The sequence below is a fragment of the Centruroides sculpturatus genome, unplaced genomic scaffold (assembly GCF_000671375.1).
Source record: "Centruroides sculpturatus isolate CEXI.00-Female unplaced genomic scaffold, Cexi_2.0 scaffold887, whole genome shotgun sequence".
Classification (NCBI taxonomy): Eukaryota; Metazoa; Arthropoda; class Arachnida; order Scorpiones; family Buthidae; genus Centruroides; species Centruroides sculpturatus.
In genome coordinates, this window is record NW_019385057.1 from 227559 (window position 1) to 247091 (window position 19533).

At 28.7% G+C, this 19533-nt stretch overlaps 1 protein-coding gene across 1 annotated transcript in view; it reads left to right on the plus strand.

The window, feature by feature from the left end:
• The first annotated feature begins 8392 nt into the window (after nt 1–8392).
• LOC111634044 overlaps nt 8393–19533 on the plus strand; it is a 99147-nt gene continuing 88006 nt past the window's right edge. The window contains exon 1 of the mRNA XM_023378724.1: nt 8393–9065. The gene's annotated coding sequence lies outside the window, so the exon portion shown is untranslated. The remainder of the gene's footprint in view (nt 9066–19533) is intronic.

The following is a 19533-nucleotide window of genomic DNA, read 5'->3' on the forward strand; positions in this document are numbered from 1 at the left end:
TATAGGGGGGTCAATTGTATACATATTTCAGTTATTTTAAACTTTAAAATAATTGAAATATGTATAACCTGTGTAAAATGGGCCCTCTATAAAATGAAAACGTATTTTAAGTGGAGATTAAATCTTGGAACAGTTTGCTATGTAAAAATACTAATGCAAGCAGGAAACCTAACACAAATAAAGGAAGACTTTTTGGGAACCAGTTGCATAATATAATCTAAGTAAAGTGGAACTTTTTGGCATAACTTAGTAGCAGATAAATTCTAAATCACAATGCTGTAACTTGTGGGCTTGGATCATGATCAACTTCTTAGTGATGAGAGTTAGTCTATCAATATTATTTTTTTGTAAAGATGCTACTTTCTAGAAAATAAAAGTACAATGACAATACAGTTTTAACTTTCTCCCTAGCTCTCCAGTTAGTGCAAACATAATCTTTTATAATGCAAATTTTCCAAATCAGCAATCTTATAAATATATAATAAGGACAATAATTTAATTATTATCATTATTATATAATTTACTAATCAAAATAAACAAACATTATTTTTTAAATTTAAAAGGCAAAAAAAAGCAGGATNTGTCATTTCCTTTAGAATGTGGTAGAAGAAGAATTGGCCGTCGAAAGAGAAAAGTTATGCCACCGAGTGGAAGAATTTTGCGCGGATTTTGTCTGCTTTGACGAAAATAAATGTCTAAGACGCCAAAAATGTAAAAATGAATTAACGGCCTTAAAATCGGAAGAACAAAAACTGCTTTATGGTAATAATTTTATTACAGTAGAACCTCGAAAACTCGGCCTAATGTGGACCGAAGGGTGGCCGAGTTTGTGAAAATGCCGGGTTTTCGGGAATGGGGTTAAAAAAGGATAAGTATGCGTGTTTCCTCAGAAAATATTGTACTGTACTTGTATGTATTGTTTGCTTGAGAATACAACAGAGAATAAACTGCCCAAATACCCTTAAAGGAAAAGTACGTCCTTTATGAAGGCATAGAGCCTTTACTACATGAAAATGAAAATTAATGAATACACAGTGTACAGTAATTTACCTGATAAGACAGACCTTAGAAAAATACTTTATGAGGCATAAAGCTGTCTATAATGAAAATTAATTAACTAAGGATTTTTTTGCCCTGCCAGGGTGTGGCCGAGTTTTCGAGGCTGTACTGTACAGTATTGGATTTTATAATTTGTCTTTCAATCACATTTTTAAAAAGTTTATTTTTTTTGTATAATAAATATAAGATAATTAAAACTATAAAAAATAAAGTTTGATTTTAATTTTAGCAAACTTCAAACATTTGAAAAATAATTTTGTAGTTTTTTACAGAAAAAAAATCAAAATTATTTTTTTATTTTAATAAACACCACATTTAATTAAAAAGCTTCTAAAGTTTTTGTATTTTAGTTTAAAAAAAATATTCATGGATAATTACTTAATTTATTTAACTGCTGTATCAGATTAACTTTTAGTTGTTTTTTATAAATTGTTTTCTATTTTAATGAATCATAATTTTGAATGTGGAACAATTGAATTATATTACATTCTGAAACAATTTCATCAGTTTCAAAGCTGATTAATTAGATATTGTCATAAGTAAATTTAATTAACTCTTTCTTCACAATATAATTAACAAACAAAGTATATAAAATTAAGTAAATATGTCTTTGTAAACTCTCTGTAATTTCTTATAATGAGTAGATGACCTAGAGTTACAATTTTATTTGTTTGTCTATCAAATTAAATACTCTTTTATTATTAACAACCAATTAAAATCTGATTTTATAGGATACAATTAATATTAAATATTGTAAATGTGAAAGTATTTTAAGATAAATATTTAACTATGAGTAGGTATTTATTTTTTTCTAATTTTTAACTCCCTAATTAAAATTGGTTTAAAAAGATATAAATTTATTTATAAGCTAAAAATTTCATAAAATGCGTTCATAATAAATTTATTACTATGAATACAAAATACGAGTACCATTTAACTTTTCTAAACTCTATGTACTCAATATTTTGATTTAATTTTTTCCTAATCAGATCTTTTAAATAAATATAATTTAAATTCAAATTCAAATTTATTAACATATGGAATTTATCCAGTTACAAGGGGGTTACAATAAATTAACACACTATAAACAAAAGTTGAACTAAAATAAAAATATAATTCCTATGATGTTGGAAATTTTTCCGTAGCACTTGATGACAGAGAGTTAAATCAGTGAATTCAGACTTGAGGCTCGTTTTCTATATTACCACTGTAGTCCTCTGTATTTGTTAAAAAAATTGTATACTCTAATTATCATAGTTGGACCCATTTGAAATCATTTGTAAAATTATTCTATAGATTTATACACAAAGTAGAAATACTGAATTGATCTCTAAAATTTATACATCTATTACATGTACAAATTAAATGGTAGATAGAAAATTGATCTTGATGCAAATATGCATTGACTATTCTTAATATTTAGATACTTTGAGTCGACTACTACATAGAAACTGTTCAACCTAAGTTGCATATAAAATCATTTAATCTTAAATGGGGATTTGAAAATTAATATAATTGTTCGAAGGAGGAAAGCTTAAATTGTTAATATACCATGAATGAAATTTTGAATTCTGTAATTTTTTCATTTCTTGGTCAATTGAGTTATTAAACATATTTTCCACTAAAGTAACAAAACTGAAGTTCTAATTGGCTTCTGTATTGTTAAATAAAATATGTGATGATATCCTATATCTGGCCAACACAAGACTAAATTTATTTTACCAATTATTTGTGTAATTCCTTTTAACCTCAGCTAATCTATTAAGTACTTTCAATATTGTGTTTATCAATGTGTTCTCACTGTTGGCCATTCTCTTATAAAACCTCATAATCTTTATTACCATATATGGCTCCAATTGTAACCTATTAGTATCATGACAAATTGCATAACCAGGTACAGCCCTGTCCAGACAATAAATTTTTCTTATCAATAATATTTGGATTTTCTTGAAATAAGATAACCAATCCATGCCCCATACTGGGAGAACATAACATATCGAATTTATGGCAATTGATGAAAAGAGCTGAAATTGTTTTTGTATAGAAATAATTTTCATTTTCACTAATAAAAAAAATTTAATTATTTATTATTTTATTTGCTTTATTTTGAACTTGTCAGACATGTTTTCCAAAAGATAGTATTGAAGTAAAATGAATTCCTATGTATGTAATTTCTTCAACTACTTTCAATTTGTCATTTAGAAGGTAAAAATTGTGATCCTGTTTAGCCATTCTTCCTCCTCTTGGAAATATAAGGATATGAGTTTTATTTAGGTTAATCTTCATTCCCAACTGAAAAAAATATCTCTGCATCTGATTTAGTTTTCTCTGTAGACCAATTTTAGTAGTCGAAATTAACACTACTACATCCATATATTGAATTGAATGGACTGTCTGATTTCCCACTGGAATTCCATCCTCTTCCCTATTGAATTGTTTATCAATATCATGGATTATGAAATTAAATAGGTAAGGTGATAATGGGTCACCTTGCAAGAGATCTTAACATATGTCAAAAGGAGGGTAAGTATTCCTACCGCTTTTAATTGTAACTAAATAGTGTCCAAATAAAGATTTTATCGCTTTTATAAATATAGGATCTGCACCATGTATTTTTAATTTAGCACAGTTTTTCTATTGATATCAAATCAAAAGCATTTTCTAGATCTAAAAAGGCTGTGTAGACTTTGCATCTTTTTCTAGAAAAATGAATTTGAATAGTTGAGAGCAATACAAAGGTTGCAACTTCCGTTCCACTCCTCTTGACGAATGCAAATTGTGAATTAGATATCAAAGAATTCACTCTTGTCCATTGATCAAACCTATTTGCAAGAACTGATGTAAAGATTTTTCTTAATGTAGACAATATAGCAATGGGTCTATAATTACTGGGATTTAGAACATCACCCCTTTTGAATATCATGCAAAAATATGCTGAGCACCACGATTCAGGAAAAATACCATGTTTATATATATAATTGTAACTAAGCACCAAAACTTCAGCCACTTCAATTGGCAATCGTTTTAGAAAACAGACTGGCATTAAATCGAGTCCGACAGTAGTAGATTCACTTAGTTTATTAATAATTTTTACTATTTCAGAGGCCTGTATTGGCAGATTCATCACCATCTCATTACCATACCTTACGACTACATCTATTTGTAATAAATTAATTGGTATATCCGATTTCCTCTTCTTGAAAAAATCAAACCATTTAACAAAATCGATATGATCCTGGTTTTCCATCCCAGTCCTCAGATAATATTTTTTCACCACCCTTGTTTAATAATAGTTTTTTGTTCAACAGGTTAAAATAACTTTTTTTTCTTCGCCTTCATAAGGTTATTATATCTTCTTTTTGAACCACTATATTCAATTAATCGTTCTCTTGATCTATTTTTATGGAATAATGCCAGAGTATATTCTTTGAGTCTCTTGGCCCTATAACAGTCCAGATCAAACCACTCCTGTTTAAACTTAGATGTCATTTTGATTAAGTAATTAATTCTACGAGGGCTCAATTCGATAATATAGTCATTAAAAATTTTGCTTAATTTATTATAAATTTTGCTGAAACTTGCCTTTTGAACTAGCTTCATTCTGTCACCTATTTCAGACTCAAATTTTTCAATGTTATATTTATATTACTTCATTTGTAAATTGACTCCTTTACTTGTCTTCTCATTAGAAGTTGGTAACTTATTGCTTGATCTGATAGATAGTTAACAGTATTGGAAAATGATCTGATAAATCATTATCAATTACCTTAAAACCGACACAGTGGTCCAAAATGAATTCAGAACATAATATATAATCAATCGCTGATGTACCTCTCGTCAAAATAAAAGTATGTCTACCAGGATAGTCCCCTACCATACGGCCATTTGAAATACAAAAAATCATAACTTGTAGCAAATTTAATTAGTAAATTTCCTTTCTTGTATCGTGACTTCTTATAAACCACCTGATTATTCCCGTTATAATAAGAATCACATTCGTTTCCAATTCTGGCATTGAAGTCCCCAAGAATTAACCACAATGAGGTGAAATGAGACCAATTCAAAAAGATCATCTCAACTTCCTGAAATGGGGTTTGGAGCATTTCGTAGGGAGGAAAATAATTAACAATGATTGCCAAATATCCATTGGGAGACCTATTAAAATTATGATTTTTCTAATTTAACCATAACAAATATTAGGTAAGTACTCCAATGTGAATAAACCAAATTTTCCAAGGATTTTTTTATTAATAGCATAATTCCTCCTTTCATCCTACCAACTCCCGGTTTTTTTTATTGCTGAAACCAAAATATAATTAAATGATGCTTACAGAAGATCTATCTCCTTTACAGTTAGTTTAATAATCCAAGTCTCCTCCAGACCTATAATTTCATAGTTCTCTAATAGTTTTTTGAAATAATTAGAAAAAACTTATTTCTAACACCTTCGGCATTCCAATTAATGACCTTGATCTCAGTCTGTCTAATGCTGAATTTAATTCGTCCAAGTTATTGCTACTATTGTTGTTAACATTGGTATTCACAATACTAAATAAATTAGTCAATTGATTTCTACATCTAAAAAAGATCTAGTATCAACCAAGCAATTCTTTATAAAGCTGTAAGTAATTTTCTTATTCTTATAAATGACATAATCATCATTTCTTAATAAAATTTGCATACCTTTTTTCTTTGCTTCAATATAAAACGGAAGAATTTTTGCTCTACAATCTCTAGTCTCTTGAGTGAGATCAGGAAATAATCGCAAATTGCTATATGTCTTAAATAAATATAATTATATTGCATTAATTTAGAATATTCTGCTCCAAAATCACTGTGATATTCAACAGTGGATCTGAGGGGATAGATACAAAGGTTTAAGTTCTTCCCATTAACACAAAAAATTAAAATTAATTTGTTCAAACTTCATAATATTGTTCTTAAAAATGTTTATGATGACAAATATGGTTTATCAGACCATTCACAATACAATTATCATGCATGTGTTAAAAAAAAGATACAGTACTTATTAATTATTTAAATTATTTTTAATTTTTCAGTTAGTCTCCCTCTTTGGATATTTCTTGATCTGCTACTGCTGATGTTATTAATTCAGTGTTACATGATATAAAACACTTTTCATTTTAATTTTTCAAACTTATATATATAATATGCACATAGTTGTTAATTCATAAAAGATTAAAAACAAATTCAAAGTTTAATTACACAGTATAGAAACAATATCATGTTAAAAAGTAAATTGTAAATTACATAATAAAGTAACCTATTTTAATTAATTAATTATTTTTTGTAATGAGAAAAATAAAATATTGTTTAACCTTACTATAGGCCATTTTTATTAAAAGTACTGTATATGTTTCACTTGGTTTAATTTTATCTTAATATTTTTTTCTTGCTGCATACATTTAATTTAATTTTATTAAACTGTTAACATTAATAAAATTATAACCTACGATTATTTATAAGTACACTAAATCATTTTAATACCGATATAAGTAGTACTAATTTGGTTTTAATTTGAACTGACATTCTGTAGTTTGTTCTATTTGGTTAGAATTTTTTTTGTTTTCTTTCTGTAGTTTGAAGATGGCCATTAAATTTGTGGCCAAAAATGTTTGCTATAAATAAAATTAATTATTGTTATTAAAGGTTTAATAACTGTTTGTTTGTACAGTTTAACTAGTTAGAACAGTAGACCTACTACTACTAATTTGATTACTCGGCTTTGCTGAAATCGTACAATTAATAAAATTTTAAAATTAATTTGGGTATATAAAAATTTAAAAATCTAAATGAAATAGTTTAATTAATTAGTGCACCTTGAATTTTAAAGAATGCTAACATTTTTGACCCAGTTAATGTTATTGTTCTTTAAACTTCACCCTGTTAAAGCTGCATTCATTTAATTCATCTGAATTATGACAGTGGCTTGTTTATCCTCTACTAAATGAAATATTATTAACATGAATTATTTCGTAATTTCTAGAATTTTTATTTATAAATGATGTCCATAATTTTAAATTTATCTTCCATATATTAGAGCAGTTTATAGTGGAGATATTATATCCATTGGAAGAATGATTAGTGAAAAAATATAAGCTGTATTTTTTTTATACCAATGTATGAATTTTTTTTTTAGTTATTAAATTGAATATTTGAAATTATAAAAAAATGTTTAATTGAATTAAAAAATACAATAAAAAAAGTCTTGCGAAACATTGAATTGTTTGAATTAAATTTAAATACTAAAATAATAATAGCATAAAATCAAATATATGTTTATCATTTTGATTGTCATTAGCCGAAAACAAAATTATATAGTCTTATTGGGTTATAAAATTAAGACCAATGAATTATTTTAAACCATGCTTTTATTTCCTTGTAATAATTATATCTTTTTAACTTTAATTTATTTATATAATAGCCAAAATTATGACAACTTTTGATCAAATATTTAAAAATAACATATGAAAATTTATAGTTTTTTTATTTTTTGAATAGAAATAAAATATATATAGCATATCCATTAATAGAAACTTTGTTTCTGACAGGAAGTAACATTTTATTAATATTTGTATTCTAAAGACTTTTATACTATTTATTTATTATTACTGTAATGTACTTTTTCAATTTTGTTTCTATTAAAGGAAATAAAATACATTCAATAAAAATAAATTATATACACAGTTCATGTTTATGACAGCTCACACTGGAGCCCCATTAATTTAGCTATAATTATTTTTACCTCCTATAATAATATGTCTATTGTATAAACATTCTAAAAATAAATTAAAACAGTTCTAACCCATTGGAAACATTTGTAAAATTAAATATTAAATTAAAAAAAAAAATACAGAATGAATTTCAAGTTGTTTTTTTATATAAATGTTGATATTTATAATTAGAATTTATTATAGTTAAACTTTGTTGTTTTCATAGTTTATTTTGATTTTTAATGATTTTTTTTTATGATTCACACCAGATTTTTTTATGATTCACTTCGTTGGACGGAAAGTACGCACGTGGAATAATTTAAATGGGTTATAGTAATTTTAGCGCCTTATATATATGTAAAATGCCTGCGTATAAATTAAAGGTACTGTATATATATATATATATATATAGTATGTGCGTTTCTGGTCGTCAAGCTAAACCTTCGAATTATTTCTGGCGAGAAAGAAAAAAAAAAAAAATTGCAACGATTTGCAAGCGTTGAATCTCATTATATAGAAAAGAAGAAAAGTAACGAAGGAATAAAGAACAAAGAAACTTTCATCTGGAGGATATAAACAAAAAAAAAAAAAAGGCATTGATTAGCTCAGCCTCAGATGTTGCGGTGGGTCGAAACGATGCGCGCGCACGATCCGATCGATGGTTCCAGTCTCCGCAGCTAGTGACGTCACACAATACCATTTTGATGTTTATTAGTTTCAACTGTTGTTTACGTTGTTTTTTGGTACTATTTACGTATATCGCGTTATAAATATGAAACGAAAATTAAACGATAAAAGGGATGTTAATGGAGATAATCGATCGACCGTAGGCTGTCCGTGCCGTGTTATGGTAGCAGAAGGTCGACGAAGGTGGTGGATGTAAACAGAGTGAACATGTCCGAATCGTTCGGTTTCGATATAAGATTTGTAGAAGGAATACGAACCGAAACTTTATATCATATCCGTCCTTTGACGTAATGTGTGGATAACGAAAGGATAATTTCGACTGTTCTATGATAAAAATTATAATATCGTTCGATTCATATTCAAAATCGGAATACGTACCAAAGACGTGTTGTGTTGATGCCAGATGATTTTTGCATCGAATTTTCTGACGATCGTCCATTTATTTAATAGAAATTAGACATTGAATGAAAGATTGATCGTATTCAAAGAATTTAAAGTGCTGTCCCTGGAGTGTTGGTCTTTGGCCCTGGCTACAATCGTCATCCTCATGCTGGGTGTTTTCAGAAGACATTGGAAACCCAAAAGGTAATGTGTACTGTACAATACCTTTATTATCTTCACTGTCACAATGCACCTTTTAAATTCGCTTTTCCTCTATAAACTTCTTACATGACAGCTTTTTTTATGCATAATTTCCATTAAAAATGCCTACATTTTTTTAAATTCAATGTCTTTTTTTTAATATTTTATTTTATTTTAAAGTACATAATTATAGAAGAAAGTATCTCTTGATGTGACATTTTTGATTCATTATTATTCTAAGATTTACTACAAAAGCATTGTGATTATTGTAAATATGGGTATATTTAAATTAACACCAGAACTTACTAAATAGTCTATATTGATTTTTTCAAACTGGGATATATTGCATATGTTTTATTTGTAATTATAATTAGGTATAGGTGTATTCCTTTATTATTGTCATTACATTGTATTATTGTATTAAACTTTCATTAAGCTTGCTATTTAAAGCGTTAATATTGTCGTTACGTTTACGTCGATTTTAGGACCGTAAAATTCCAAATTTTACCGAACAAACTTTCGGTTGGGTTACCGATATTATTCGTTTCCGTGTCGTTAGATTTAAATTAAGTTATTTGGTATTTTTAACTGTGAATTTTATTCGTGTTTAATGTTATAAAGTTTGCCGAGAAAATAAAGAGAGAAATTTGTCATTATATTGATTGAAATATTACTAACATTAGACTTTATCTATAGAAAAAGCTTTTAATAGTATTGTATTATCATGTTCAAATATTAGGTTTGCTGAATCACAATCTTTTATAATTAATTTATGACTAATTATAAAGATTTAACTTACACTTCTGAATGTAAATCAATAGATTTGCATTGTAAATCTTCTTATATAAACTGATTGCAAATTGCTCATTTTTGAATAGATCTAAACTTATTTAACAATAACTACAAATGTATTTATTATAATTTAGGTGTATATAAACATGTTTCATAATTTAAATGTTTTTTATTTAGTCTAACTTGATATTTGATAGGTTTACTAATCAAATTTTAATAGTAGTTTCCAGAAATTTTATTTTGCTAGTCAGGTTATATATGAAGTAGCCATCGACACCTTTTCAACTTTGTAATTAATGCAAATTGAAAATGATATCAATACATGCTAAACTATAATGTGTATTGATATAACGTTAACATTTATATTTGTTTGTTGTCATCATTTATTCTATTTTGATTTCGATCTATCTTATTATCTGGATAATGCATCTAAGCAATAGAATGCTAGCAGAGGTTACCAGTAACCCCAGTGAAATTTTAATTTCATGACATTTCTTTGCATTGCAGATGACAGCACACAGTCTTTTGTATTCTTATTTGAAAACATTAACTTTCATCTGCTGTTGCAGGTTAGGAATAATCTTGTTTGGCTTTCAAGTTTTAGAATGTTAGAGTTGTGTTCCACATGTTAATGTTACAAGTCAATGTCTGCAAGTAATATTAAGTCAATTTGTTTTCATTTTGTCAGTTCTGTAGGCTATATAAAGCTGGGATAATCCTCTGATGTAGAATTACAATTTGCTGAATACATTAGAATGACTATAAAATTTAATGACTCAAACTATGATGAAGTTGGTAAACTTGGCTTGGCAATGATGATAATTTCTGACTTTGATGCAGGTGGATCCAATTTTGAAGATAATGTCTTTGTACAATCCGTAACACTTTCTGATGATGAAACAAATAAACAGGAATCTACACTACTGACTGATGATCAATTGTCAAACAAAAGTGGACACATTTGGTCAACTGTTGCCTGTAATGTTCTCATACTCCTAAAGAAATTGTGCTGCATGTGCCTTGAGCAAAAGATGATGCATGAAAAGTTACTTTAGAATTTGATGTGTTGATGTTACTTCTTAATAATGTTTGGTTTTGCAGTTTGCTAACATAGAAATATATATATATATATATATATATATTGCTAACATAGAAATATATATATATATGACATATCAAATATAAGGATTTCATTTAAGTCACAGATTCATTAGTTTTATTTACTTCAACGAACATAAATTGTGTGTTAAATTCATTAAAGAACTAATTTTCATTTACTATATGTATTTAATTCAATTGAATCCTAAATTTCAGTCAAAATTTTAAGAGATGATGATGAATAAATAAATTCTGCTAATTTCAGGAATCCAACTTAAGGAACCCTACAATGCAAATGTAAAATCTGTTAATACTAACATAGGCTTATAGATAACATGTTACAATTATTTTGCAGATTTTTCTTTAGCAATGTAGGATTAATTTTATCTGAGTTCATGCAAATATCAATTACATTCTGTATATACAAATATGAACATCCAAGCCTGATAGTTACATATTAAAGTCAAGTGATTGCCGCCAAATTATATCAGACTGTATTACTATTACTACTACTACTATTATTAAATTCTAAGTAATTTGGCACTAGAGGCAGGATTAGGTGCTATGAGTACCTCCAGGCTAATTTTTTATTCCAGAACTGTCTAAATTAATTAATAAAATATTCATTTAATTATAATTATTAAATTTAACAAGAGATGGTGCTTAATGCCTGCCTCTAGTGTCAAATTACTTAGCATTTAATTAATAATAGTAGTAGTAATATAGCCTGATATAATTTGGTAATCATTTGGCTTTAATACATAACTATTAGGTTTGGATATTTATATATTTATATCTGATATATCAGCACATCGTCATCTGGATAAAAATGCTCAAAGGCTATATATCAGATTGTTAGAAACCAATCATCAGCTTGATACTTCAGTTATTTAATTGTTTCATTGATTGGAATAGTTTCTAGACACATCTAGAAGGCCTAGAAGCTATTCCAGTGATGATTCAGAGAGCATTCTCAAAAATATTATTGCAAAAACATTTGGAAATGATGATGCTGTATCAAGTGATACATTAGATGACGATGTGGAATTAATAGTAATGGAACAGAAACTATTAGTCTGTCCTCATACATAACATTACATTATATTACAGAATCTGATGGTTATGCTTTGCACATCATCAATCTGATGTTGTGAAGGTGTTTGAAGTTAGAAAAAAGAACTGAGAAACTCCAGACTGACACATCATCAATTCCATGTAACAGAATTTCTTGGCAAAAATAAACACAATGTTTTTATTGTACAAACAAATATCTTTAAGTATGTCTCCATTGATTACAGAATTACAGCAGATTGTTTTTCCAGATGTTAATTTGATTTTAAATAATGCACTCAATTGAAGTATATCAGTAAGTTTTTTGGAAAATCATACTGGCATAATTAATAAGAATCTGTAGACAAGAGATTACAATTCATATGTTTAATGATACTTTACTGAACTATGTAGCATGTACTGTATAGTATNATAATTTTGTGTTAATTACAAATTAGAAAATATTACAATAAAACTTCTGTACTATATAACAGAAATGTTTGAGTAAAAAATTTTCATTATAGAGAGATTCCTGTCTAATAGTGACTTTGCATTAAAATCCCTAAAAAGTAAAAATTTGACTGCCTCTTCATTTTATCTGTAATATGTACAAGATTATGGTATAAAAAGATTACTTATTTTTAATTCATCTTTCATTAACTACAGTAGTTTTAATTTACACAGTAGAGGACTGTAAAAAGGAAAATAAGGTGTATCGTAATTTGGAATAGATTAATATTTTAATGAATAGAAACGCTCTCATTTCAATTAAATTATACACAAAAATATATACAATTATTTCACTTTTGATTCATAAATGTCTTAAGCAAAAGTAAAATAATTGTATATTTTTGTTTTGATCTCACTTCCAGCTGCTTTTGCTTAATATCTTTTTTCCAGTTACCTCAATTACTTTTTATAATGCATTGGATGAATGTTCCAAGCATTCTTGAATGAAAAATTGCTTTACATTTTTTAATGCATGTAAAGAAGTAGAAAATGACTGAATTGTATTCTCTCCTTCTTGTCTTGCTGTTTTGTTGTTACTTAATGTCTTTGTGCATTGAATTTCTTGCACAAACCATGTAAGTTCTGTATTTCTGATTTTTCAGTTTTGATGGTTAGGTCAATGTTCATTTCTGCCTCTTAGAATGTCTTGAAGTTGATACTGGCCAAAAGATCATTATCTTCCTCAAAACCAAAACATTCTTGAATTCAATCTTTTTAAAGCATTTTGAAACTGAAGAGTTTTTTACTAGATTGAATGATGCTATCAGCTTTTCAATTGCATTCAATACTTAAAACATTTTAGATGTCTCCCAAGTGCTATTTCATATATCACATCAGCAAATGATTCCTGAATCATCAACCATAGATAATGAGCTTTGATAATGAGTATGATCTTCTGTTGTAAGGACTAAAAGTAAGATAATGTTGCTTGAAAGAAATACAATTTAACATTTGTAAGCCTGAGATGAGAATGGCATGTAACATTGTCCAGAAATAAAAAAACATTTATATTGTTATCTTTTGCATTTTTTTTAATTGAAATTATTTAGTCACTTTACCATTATTGTGGTTATCATCCAGGCATTTGCATTAAATTCCCATATTCCTGGCAATTTCTTTTTATGAATTTTGTCAAAGCACCTGATTTTCATTTTTAAGTGACTAATGATTTTCAAATGTGTCATTTATATTATAATATACCCTGTTTCCCTGAAAATAAGACAGTGTCTTATATTAATATTTGCTCTCAAAGATGTGCTAGAACTTATTTTCAGGGGATGTCTTATTTTTCCATGAAGAAGAATTCACATTTATTGTTGAACAAAAAAATTCCCAAGTCTAACTTAAATGAGAGTGATGTATATCTGGTCATGTCGAACTGAACTTAAATAAAACCGAAGTGAACTTACGAAGTTCCCGTTTTGGAGTGGACTTCCCACTCTCGCTTCATCTTAACCTTTTTATAGCGTCAACATCAGGCTCGATGACCAATTAGTGCTTACTGAACAGTAACACTATGCAAATGTGATGTGGCATGATTCCGGCCAACCAATTAGCAATCACCAGCCATAACGTTATGAAAATCTGTGATCCCAAGCCATAGTTTTATGCAAATCATGCCGTGTGGCGTGATTGTCTGCTGACCAGTCAGTGGCTGTACTTTCAAAAAGCCAACAGCCACTTTCAACCATCTGTCGATGACCGTTACGACTAAAGAAAAAGTTTGCTAGGTCTTACTTTCGGAGGAGGTCTTATATTTTGCAATTCAGCAAAACTTCTGCTAAGTCTTATTTTCGGGGAAACATGGTAGAAAAGTATCAGTCTTTCTTTGGAACTTTTTCTCCCAAACAGTTTTCATGTCTTATCACAAGGTGCTTGGTGACATTCTATGAAATAGTGCTATCTCATTGTAATTGTATAAATTATGGGGATAACATTTGGAAACAATTTACTCTATGACTCGCTGATGGTCAGATGACTGAACAGTTAGGATGTCAGTCTATCACTCTGGAGAACCTTGGGAACAAATCTGGACAGGCCATAAAATCCCAAAAATTTTTCAGGGAGTGGTCTGTCTGGAATATGTTGGACCCCCCATTCTTTTCCATCCATCTACCCCATTGTTGACCTGGCAGAACTCATGATGAGTTTAAAAAAAAGCCTCTTAGTGTCCACAGGGCATAAAAAGTATAAAAAAATAATTTTCAGGATCACCAACTCTAGATCAAACCTTGTTGATGAGCAAGCTCTAGAGCTTTTTGCTATAATGAGACTATACTATATGGAAAACCCTATATACTGTGTCAGGACTTGTAGACAGCTTTTGAGTTAATGCAGTTAGACTTAGGGTGCATTTGGAAATTCTAACTGGTGTTACTGGTAACTACTGGTAATTACTGGAGCATTTACAAAATGTAAGCTGAATAACCAATCACAGTATACAGTAGAGTGTCGTTTATCCAAATCAATTGGGGACTGGGGTTGTTCGGATAACTTATTTTTCGGATAAACGATTACGTACGAAAAAATATATTAACCTATCCCATGTTGAAATTTTTCTCCGTTGCATGTCGCTTCGCATTGAATTTTCGTCAATGTTAAGCCTAACGTAAACTTTTTAAAATAATAATCATGGCTATTGTATCATTAAAAATTATTTCTTTATTTTTTACAAACAAAATAAAAATATAAAAACAAAAAAAAATTATACTTTAGAAGTTAATCTAGTATCAAAAACTTTCGATTCAGCACAATACACAGTCCTCAGAAAAACACTACACAAAAGTGCCAGTGCTACCAGCTAAAAGACACACACCAACAAAAAAAATATTGGAGTAGCCCAAGATATAGCCAAAGATTGCAGCGCCACAGCACTAGCGAAAATGTAAATTTGCTGACTAGAATGCTTTCGGTTAACCGATGTTTTGGATAACTGGCTTTTGGATAAACGACGCCTTACTGTATTTCCAAAACTGGGTTTGTATAAATACACCAAACACAAAACCAACACCTGTACTATGAAAAGAAAAATCTACTAATGTTTTTGTCTATATGAAATAGATATCATCAGGTATAAATGATATAGAACAAAACAGATAACAAAAATCAAATGTTTTTTAAAAGTTCGAACTGATTATGTAATTAGAATACATTGCATTAAAATTTGTTATGTTCGGGATATAATTTCAAAATATATATTATTTAAACAATAAACGAATAAATAATCAATTAATTTCATGTTAATTACTATGACTTAAATATCCTACATATTTTAAATTATCATTAACGAGAGTTTCAGTCAGCTGAATCTAGTTCAAAAATGGCATGCCATGCTACGGAGAGTATGTCCATTTCCTTTACCTTTCTAACAAATAATTTTTTATAGTCTTTGCAAGACTGTTGGACGGGTACTTGTTAAATTTTGTGTCAGTTTTTATTTATGAAAGGCGAGAGTTTAACTGTCTTATTGGATATTTGTCAACATTTTAATTTTGAATTTCATCCTGGTCTTAAATAATTTTTTGTGCGCTAGTTGATTTCTGTTCTCTGAATTTTTGTAAGTGCTTTTCTGAACTTACTATTTAAAAAATAAACTGATAATATTATAGATCCTAAAAAGAGTGGAGTGTCAAGAATTGTGCTTACTGTAGAAACCAAGCAAGAGATAATAGCCAAAGTAGAGAGTAGGCACAAGATGTCTGATGTTGCTAGGCAGTATCATCTACAGTAAGCACAATCTTAGCTATGAAAGATATATCAAGAAGTCTCAAGCAGCTAAAGGAGTAATGAAAATCACATTTCAGAAATAAAGAGCATTGAAGCACTCATAATGGAACTTGAAACTGATGTGATGACAGAAAAACTCCAAGAACTTTTAAATGAAGAACATGAAGAAGCTCAGTGAGATGTGTTTTCTTTTCAAAAAGAGGATTAATGCTGATATCTGCTATTAAAGTTCTTTTGAAGAAATGGGAGAATGTCAGAACAATGGTCATCCAAATGGCATACAAACCAGAATGAGGTTAATAGGCTTGGGGATTTCTACAATTACAATGCTATTAATTACTTCTGAAAAATCCTGAAGAAGAGAGAAAAGCAATCGACATTGGACAGATTCTTTAATCCCCACAAACAAAAAACATGACTAATAAAAATGCAAGAATGTGTATATATGTATTTTTACTATTACATATATATAAACGTAGTAAGAAAGTATATATTTTTTATTTTTTGGAGTCTCCAGAAGAAATTAATCAAATTCCCATAAAAACCTATAGTAAATCGATAATCGGTTAACAAACAATTTGGATAGCGAACAAACTCTTGGAATGGATTTTGTTAACCAATCACCCACTGTACTTGTTCTGGATTGGTGACAGTGTATGTATGTTCCTCTAGATTGCTAGTAATGTATTTGTTCAGTAGTCTCTCCATTTTAATAGTGGGAGAAGTAGTTTTATCCACTACTGCATGTAACTGTTGGCCAATCTTATAGGTTTTTGTGAATGCAAATATGCATGGCAATGTCGGTGCCATAGTTTTTCTTTTCATAGTGCTGGTGTTGGTTTTGTGCTTGGTGTAACCAACCGCATTTAACCCAGTTATGACATCACTGGATGTTTTGCAGTACTTACCAAAGAAACCATGGTGACAATGTGGTTTCAGTGGTTCTATTGAATTACAAGATGGCAGATACATTGTATTGTTGTGACAAATGTGGCTGTGAATTTAAAAATTTAGAGAAGATAAAACGACATTTTGTTTCTGTAGTACAAAGTGACCAAGATCAGAAAGCCATGTCATCCCAGATTTTAGATGGGGCAAGACAGCATGGTCAATGGCCAGCAAATGCTACAAAATTATTGATTTTGCAGTATGAACTAAACAAAGATAAATTTTTCTCCAATACTTGTCCAAACAATTTTATAAGTTCATTTTCATCTTCTGATGAACTTGTCGANTATTCAAAAATTCTTTTGTAAAGTTTTTTTATTTTTATACTTTTCAAGTTTTCATTCTTTTAAAAGACATTTAAAGAGATTTATTCATGATGAAGATCAATGGTAAAAGCCAGATATCCATAATTTTTTTTAAATGCCCATATTATTTTAATTTATGAAATAGATTAAAAATATAGCATCTGTAAACATTTAAAACCTAATTTAGTTTGTGTATACTTATTGATAGTTCTGTTATACATATTCAGGTGAAATATTTGTTTAACTCATTTCAGGAATGTTTTCATCTTATTGTAAAAATATTCATTTTGAAATAATGCTGAAATTGTGGGAAAAAATGCAAATTAGTCCACCTGTATATCATATTTTATGAATTTAATGTATTAGTTTAATGTAAAATTGTTATGTATTACTCTTTCCTTAATTAATGCTCATTTTAAAGTGAACTGTACAAGTCAAATATGTTATTTATTATTAAATATTTGAAATTTTGATACATAAAGTGATATTTTTATTACCAATACCTACTACAAAATTATTGATTTTGCAGTATGAACTAAACAAAGATAAATTTTTCTCCAATACTTGTCCAAACAATTTTATAAGTTCATTTTCATCTTCTGATGAACTTGTCGAATCTTCATCATTATATGATTCTGAATCAATATTCGAGAACAAGCACAGAAGTAATGATATATCTCCTTTTCTTGACTTTCCACCATGTTGAACACCACAAAATAACCAGCATGTTTAAAAATGCGATAATTGCCTGGAATAACCGGCTGTGACCAATGATGTCAGTCATCATTACTGCAGTGTTACCGGTTAGAATTTCCAAATATGTTCTTAGTGAGGTTTTTCTGTATTTTTAATACATAAACTCTTATATTACTAGCTGGTGGAAATGAAATTTTTCACAATGAAGAAATTTCTATTGAATGGAATGTTCATTATATACAGATTCAGAGATTATTTTACTTGTATATATAAATATAGAACATACATTAGAAAATTATAAGATAGCCTATTTTTAAACTGTTAAAATATATTTGAAATTTCTGATATTTTTGCAAAAAATTTGAGATTATGAAAAAAAAATCACACAATGTCATATGATGTAGTGTTTGAATTTTTGAATGTTTTATCCTGTTTGCTACCTTAACCATATTAAAGAAGTGGAATGATACACATTCAAGGTCCAGCATGTTGACTCTATTCTTTTTCTATGAAATGCTATGGTTACATTATACATACAATAATACCTCGACTTACGCTACCCCGACTTAAGCGAACCCAGAGTTATGCAATTTTCAAATCTCGTCGATTCGTCTTTTGTTTGAGCGCTATGCAACTCTCGATTACTCACCCCCCACACTATTGTTCGACTTACATGTTCGGACGTGTCACGTGGAATCGACATATAGCTACAATTTATTTTGTGTTATTTATTTTGTGTTTGTTATATCTATGGAGACTCGAGAGACTCTACTATGTTATCCAAATGAATAGAACTAATTCTTCTGCATCAAACAAGAAAAGAAAAACTTTATCTTTGGAACGTAAAGTTAACATTATTAAAGACTTTGATACAAAAATGAAAATTTGTGAATTGGTGAAGAAGTTTGATCTACTGGAATCGATGGTCAGAACAATTATAAAAAGGTAAAGAAAAAATTTTCAAAGCTGTAAAAAATGCTCAATCTTTAAATTCAAGCATCATTCGTAAACGCCACGGTATTATCCCTGAGATGAAAATAATGTTAAAATTATGGTGTGATAATCGAGTAATGTGAAAAATTGTATAATAATATAATTTGTTATACATATGTATTATCTAAGATTTTATTAAACATTTTGTATGCACTTCAGCTGCAAGAAAAGGTGTTTGAGTAAGTGTTTTGATTAAACATTTTTTCTAAATTATTGTTTTCTTTAGTCTCCGGCCCCAATTAAAAATTATTTGTATGTATTTATATGCGAAATTATACCCCGACTTACGCGAATTCGACTTACGCGGTTACCGCTCGGTCCCACCTATCGCGTAAGTTCGGGGTATTACTGTA